This window comes from Lepisma saccharinum, chromosome 26 (genome assembly GCF_977018435.1).
Source record: "Lepisma saccharinum chromosome 26, izLepSacc3.1, whole genome shotgun sequence".
In the NCBI taxonomy this organism is placed as follows: domain Eukaryota; kingdom Metazoa; phylum Arthropoda; class Insecta; order Zygentoma; family Lepismatidae; genus Lepisma; species Lepisma saccharinum.
The window spans coordinates 6047277-6054989 of record NC_139254.1 but is presented as its reverse complement, the minus strand read 5'-3'; positions in this window follow the sequence as shown (position 1 = coordinate 6054989).

Sequence of the window (7713 nt, the reverse complement as noted above, 5' to 3'; positions counted from 1 at the left end):
ATATAGAAACGTAAGAAAGAACATAAAAGGGAAAAAGGGAGATGAGGGCATAGGAACGTAACAGACCAAAACAACATAGACAGAGAGGAGAAAGAAAGAGAAAACAGATGAAAGAAATGGTAAGATAGATAAAGTAAGAAGGATGAGGAGAAGAGGAGAAGAATAATAGGGGAAGGATCCCTAGCCCCGGACGGCACTCAGCCGCGGACACCACATATTTCTACCTATTCGCGACAGTTGGCAGAAGCTGTCTGTTATCGGCAGTAGCGACTAACAGCGTACACGCCATAGTAAGAAGCATGTGGCTTTCACTCCGAGTGGAGCGTTGCAATAAGTAGGAGTGTGCTTTTTTGCCGAAAGTGGAAAATTTGTTGTGGCGGGAAACGAATTGTCATTGTTCGTAGTGAACTTACTGGTAAGTAATTTACGTTATCATTATGGTAAATAGTAAGGTAGGGATGTGTTGTGTGTTGATGTATGCTGCAAAGGTGAAATTTATTCCTATGGAAACAGTTAGTAGCATTGTTTGTGGGTACATACGTCGCCCCTAGCCCCGGACACACGTTTGGCACCTAGCCCCGGACAGCACTGAATGTTCTTAGAATGGCATTATAGTGTCCTATGTAGGCCTAATTGTTATTGTTTATATAAAACCAAATGAGCATACGAACAAATCGTAAAATAGTTTTAAATTATTTGCTGGTACGATGTCACGAACTACAAACAGAGGTGCCTTGGGCGAGAAGGCTATGAAGAAAGCGCTAACCCCAAAGCTTCCACCTCTCGTGGTCAGACTACCTCCCAAGCTTCCACCTCTGGTGTTCAGCCTGCAGCAGGACGGGATGTGAGGCAAGGCGAATCAACTAAGAATGTTTCGTCTATTCTTCAGAAACTTTCACCACTTCCAGATGCATCGATGCGAAGACTTGTTTCGAGAAAACGTAAATCCCAGAGAAGTGAAGTACTTACTTCCACTCCATATAAAAATCAACTTTTGGACAAACAAAACACGCGCAGGAATTTAGGAAACAAAATACTGCGCTAAATTATAAGGGACGACGTTTAGATTACGAGGAGAGCACAAGTATGGAACAGGCAACTTCAGGCTGTAGGACAACGTGTTTAATCTGTGGAGAGGAATTCGAAGAAGATTGGATTCAGTGTGCCACCTGCAAGGGCTGGGCTCATGAGGCATGTGTAGAATTTCATCCCAGCAACCCCTACTACTATTTTGACGTATGTATTCAGACATGAGGATAGCAACAAACAAACAAATAAATTGTCCGGGGCTACCTCCCTAGTTTCGTATTCGAGACATTACCGAACATCCAATTTCATGTGTGCTGTACCTCTCTGTTCATAGTTTCTGGGTGCACAAGGTAGTATAACTGTGTGGTATACTATTGTCCTTCACTATGTTGTTTATCATCTATTAAAATGTAATGGTTTTCCAGACCAGCTGTTTTTTTCATTAGTGTCCGGGGCTTGGGACCCTTCCCCTACATAAAGGAAAACAAAACAGAAAATGATAGAGAGAAATGAATTAGATAGTTAGATATTCACTGCCCTAAATAAGAAAAATAATAGCCTTATTTTTAAATTAAGTACAACTGTTAAAGAATACGTTCAATGTAGATATGCATTTATTTAATACCTACATAATGTTATCAAAATAACACTAATCTTTCAGCATAATTTGCTACATGATTTTGCAATATATTTATGTTAGGCAGTAAGTAAACTCAAGAATCTCTTTCTCTGAGGGAAAGCGTTAACGTTGACGGACAGACATATTGAATACTTCTGGAGTACGTATGAATTTGTACTTGCAAGTCTATCAATTGACTAAAGGCTTTAACATGTTAAATGATGATAAATACTTTTAATTTTCTTTCTATTTATTATCTATTTTTTACACATTATCTTTATCTTCTTTAAATCTTTCTATTATATTTCTACTTCCAATAAATTCATATTTATCCTCCAGCAATTAAATTATATCTATATATTTTGTGCTGCCATCTATCATGCTTTCTTGAAACTTGTAACGACTGTTTTCGAAACAAACGCCTTGGCTTTGGCCGTCCGGCCCTTGAGTGTTTCCTGCACAATAACTAGGGAACAATCCAAGGACGTTTCGAACGGTTGTCTCAAGTTCGAGTATAATGAAAGAAAAGGGAAAAAAGAATGAGGTAGGATACAGAAAGAAGAGGGAGTATAAAGAAAGAAATGGGAAAGAGAGAGGAGAATGTAGGGAAAAAGAAAGGAAAAGAGAGAAAACAGAAGATGAATATAACAAAGAATGAACATAAAATGGAAAAAGAGATATGAGGATATAAGAACATAATAGACCAAAACAACATAGACAGAGAAGTGAAAGAAGGAGAAATCAGATTAAAGAAATGGTAAGATAGAAAAAGTAAGAAGGAAGAGGAGCAGAGGAGGAGAAAAATACATAGAAGAGAAAGAAAACTCTAAATAAAATGATAGATAGAAATGAAGTTACAGGACAAAGAAAGAGCATGAAGATAAAAATGGGATAAAAAAGAAAGGGACGAATATGTAGGAAAGAAACAGAAAGCAGAAATGTAGGGGATAGCCTGGGGGAATCACCCCCGGAAATTAAAAAGCCCTCGAAAATTTCAGAAACATGACATAGTAGAACTTGCTTTTTCTGTTGTTTTTTCCTGCAATAATAAGCACTGATTCAGTCCTCTTCATAATTAAAAGTCACAATAATGATCGAATATAAATTATCTTCCGTTTTGATGGCTGTTTAATTAAGAAATAGGATGGATCAGGATACGCTTCAAGCGTGTGTGAAGGTATCAACTCAAGCGGACGTGGAACACACAGAAACCTTCATTGATGACGTTATCCACAGATATGTTGTAGAAAGCCTGGACGCCTTACATTAGTGCATACTACCTAGGTTTAATATTATTTTAATGATTATCATAATATCATGCTTAAACTTATAGTTAAATATATCTAATTACATTTATTTGAATTAGATATCAGAAGTAAGCTGCAATTTTAGAATATTAGTTGGCCTCCCCGATGGCGCAGTGGTAGCGTCGTCACCTTGTAATTAAGGAGTCCCGGTGGAGGCACAAGTGCTTCGGATCCCACTTTAAACTGTAGGTCCAGTCCCGATTAGCCATACTGTGCATAAAGTGGACTTAAAACAACAAATCAATCAATCAATTAGAATATTAGTATTGTAAGTTGATACTATGATTCCCCCCCGGGACAGGCCCGTGTCCAGGGAAGCGGCCATGGGGGCCATGTCCCCCTCGAACTATGAAATATTTAAATGTGAGCCTATAAAAAGCTATGAAAATAACATCGAAAATTTATCAAATTTGCAAAAATTTCGATTTTGTCCTTGCATAAATGAATGGGTTAGTTGTGGAGAGAGAGGCAGAATCCAAAAGTCTGCAATATTGGGTAGTGTTAGTTTTATAACCACTGATACGAGGCTACCTGACTTCCCGATTTTGTCCTGTTCCCACCTCGTTGGAGGCAGTCGTGATGCGAAAATGTCTCGCTATTTCGGTGAGTTCACATTTAGACATGTTCTTTATTATGATCATATACGTATCATTTGTATATTAGTTTCTAAACATAGAATTATCATGGCTGTTCAATGGGGCCGGTGTAAGAAAATTAAAGGAAATTTGAAAGCATGGTTCATTTGCGGAACACAGCATTATTCGAATACTTCTGAGAATTGAATGTAAACAATAAGCATTACGCTGTGCGCCGTGTGACAGCATTTGTCTGTAAGCGACTATGATCAGAAATATTGTTGGGTCGATGGAGGTGTATCGGTGAGTTGAATTATTTCCGTTAAAAAAAAACATAATATTAAAACTATACCATTGCACGTTAAGCTCTATCTGTAATATTACTTTTACTGCAGGTCACATCCAATACCTCAACAGCATTTCGCCGGCCACCGTGGCAGAGTGGTTAGCGCAGCGCGGTACAGCGTCAGTGGTCACAGGTTCGAATCCCGGAATGGACATAGGTGTTCTTTGTGAGTGTGTTCCTTGATATCATCACCAGAGCTATTAATTTTAGGTGCAAAAATTTGCCAATAAAGGTGCAAAAAAGGTGCCAATTTTTGTACAAAAAAGGTGCTAAAATAGGTGCTAATTTTCAGATGTAAGATTTATTGTGAGCAGTGCATACATATATGATTCAACTTGTCTGGATAAACACATAGAGTATTCTCTGGTTTTAAATCGTTTAATATAACTAAGCAAAGAAAATTCTCTGATACATTAGAAAGCGACATGAAGGAAAACATGCTTCTTCTTACTTGCTTAGAATTAGTCATCTAGAAAATTGTTAAAATAGATTACTTTCAAAATTTCGATGTTCTTCTGAGTGAAGCTACATCTGCGGTCACTAAGCAGATTCTTGTAAGTTGAAAAAGAACGTCAACAGACACAAGTGGTTCATATTTTGTTTTCAACTGGTAATCCACATCCTTGTTGGTTGCGACTTCTTGAACATCAGGGTTTTTGGCTAAACTTTGTTCTAACTTCCTTTCCCGACCCCTTGCAGCTCTCGTTGCACATCCATCAAAACAGCCCACTGTGCTTCCTTTTCAGGACACTGCTCCTCCAGTTTTGTGATTGCAGTAGTAAGGAAAGAGAAGCCATGTACAATATAGAGATCATCTTGCAATTCCTGTTTAAGTGCAAGTTTTTTGGCTTCTTCTACAGCTGAGGAATCACTAGGCAAAGCATCTAAAAATCTCGATATTGTAAGGAAATGATTGCAAATAAACACTGCAGCTTTTAACCATGTACCCCATCTAGTGAGGATGGGAGAGGGTGGTAGTGGAAGTTTCAAAATTTCTACGTACTTCTGTATTCTAGAAGGAGCGTTTTTCAGTATTTTCTTAATGCTAGACACAAATTCGTTCACATATGTATATTCATCTTTAAGAGCTTCACAAACTCTATGCAAAGCATGAACAATGCAGGTCACATGTTTTAAGTAAGGATACATATTCTTCAGATTAGAAAATGCAGCTAACATGTAAGATGCTTGGTCTGTAAGAACTAACCACACTCTATCATATTTTACGCCCTCCGGCCACAATACAAAACATGCATCATTGAAACTTTGCATTACACTAGCATTATCTGTTTTGCCGAGAAAATAAGTTTTTAAAAGCATGGGTTTTACTTGATGCCCATTGAGAGGTGCTACTAAAATGTTCAAAACGTACCTGTTTTGCCTATCTGTGGTTTCATCTAGTATGAAATAGACTGGATGGTCAGCTACTATTTGCCTGATCTGCGAGATTTTAGCTTCATAAAGAGGTTGAAGGTAAGATTTCCTTAAGGTGCTCTCATCTGGAACTGACTTCCCAGTATAATTTTGCAAATATGATTTCATGACAGGATTGTTAAGTTTCGAAAGAGGTATTCAACACGCTATAAATGTCCTTGCAGTCTCACTGAAAAATTCATTTGTATTTCTGGAACTCGAAGATGCAAACGCCTCACCAATGAATTGCTGTCGCTTCCCACCTTTACCATCTCGTAGTTCTTTATTCCTGACGTGCTTCCCACTTTGTAGATGCTGCACAACCCGAGTGCATTGGTGTTTGTCATCAACAGCAATAGAAATATCACACACATCACACCTCAGAACAGATCCATCACTCTGAATGCCGTCACCGCTAAACTGTTTAACAATGTCCTGCAGTTTCCCAACATTTACTTTATGTTTTGGCATGGTGAACAAGCAAATCCGATGCATCGATCAGTCGATCACAGACTGCAGTTACCTTGTTAGCTGAGACGGGAGAAGGAAACAAAAACAAAACAGCAAAAAGAGCACAACTTCTAGCAATTGTAACGCGTCATTGTTGGCAATGTTTAAAGTCCGCGCGTTTACTACATTAACGTCCAAGAACTGAAGAAAGCTGATTCATTGTTGTGTGGTAAACAAGAATCGCGTGCCAAGAAGCTGTGCATCGAATGTGGGTGAGGTTAAACAGCATGCAAGTTGTATTAAAAAAAATGATAAAGATGGAAAAAGGGCGAAAAGGTGCAAAAGGTTCTGAGATTGTGAAAAAGGTGCAAAACGGTGCAACCGAAACACCATGAGTAGAGTTCAATACATGCTTATTTTGGGGATGAGTCACTTTTTTACCCATTTTCACACAAAAAAATTTAAGGTGCAGCACCTAAAATTCCTAGCTCTGATCATCACTAATCCACATCGTCGCGGTTAGATAATTTAGACAGAAAAGCGACGTAAAATAACGTGATTCAATCAACCCCACAGCATTTCTGATCTCCTCTTTGTTCCTCATTTACGGATCTGCCCCAACTCCCTCTCCCCAACAAATACTGGGTTTTTCCTGAAAACTTTTAGTGTCAATACAAGGATATCAAACGGAAGGGCGCCATTAAGAAAAGTTACTAGCTTCAATGGCCTTCCTCTATAGGTGTGTTTCACCTACGTCACAAACTGTTGCATTGTGGGATCGGGCTGCCATGATGGAGGCCAGTTCTTGTAAACATACGGAATTCAAGTGGCTTAGCGGGAGATTTAAACCTTGTTTAAGATGGTACATTGTGCAGTATTTGATTGTTCAAACAGAAGGTATGTAGGCCTTCACGATGATTTAGTGGTAGCGTCGTCGCCTTGAAATCAAGGGGTCCAGGATTCGATATCCGGTGGAGGCACATGGTGGTTCGGACTGTAGGTCCAGTCCAGTCCCGATTAGCCTTTCTGTGCATAAAGTAACCTTAAAACAAAAACTCAACTCAACTCAAGAAGTTCATGTTATTTCACGATATTTCCTTGCACACAAGAAACAAAATAGGCTGCGAACATGGCGGCGATGCGAATCGTGACGTCACATGAAACCCACCTATTGTGGACGTTTGTGCAACGACACGATATATATATTGTTTATAATATATATTCCGATACTCTTCACTATACAACCCTTGTACCAGAAGCAGAAAAAGTAAAGTGCATAAAAAAAATTAAGTTCGTAAAATTTCTAGTGTGTGTATCCTACTTATAGACCCATATTTAATTAATTTCATTATTTATACTAGTGTTGGGTTCATTCAAATTCAATAATGCAAATCATAATTACTCGTGTGTGATTGGTTTGAAAAAAAAATAATTGTAAAATTGCTGGTAAAGTAATTGTGGGGACAATTTTCTTTTAAAGTAACATGAAATGTTATTTACTTGCTCTTTCAAGCGAAAGACTTTAACAAAGTTACTTTTAAAGAATAATTCCTTAATCTTTCTAAAACAATGCCATCTTTTGCCCTTCTTGTAATCATAACTTGGAGGAAATTATGTGTTTGCTGTAGTTCGTAGTGATTGCGTAGTGGTAAGTCCAGTACCGTTTAGTCTATCTGTGCATAAAGTGAACTAAAATCTAGGGCTGAACCGATACTCTCGCCGATAATAATTATAAGTTGCTCAAAATATTGATTAAAATTAGTGTTTAAGTATTAAGGGGCATTGCCCTCCTGAAAAAATCAGTTTTTTTTTCAATTTACAAATGAATGTCACTTTTGTTAACCTCCTAAGACCTGATTTTGAAATTGTAGTAGTTATTTAACAAATAATCCTACATACTACTTTTACGGGATAGAAAACCTTTCGAGTCTGGCCCCCTCCACAAATTTAAGGAAAATCGATTCTCCTCCCCTG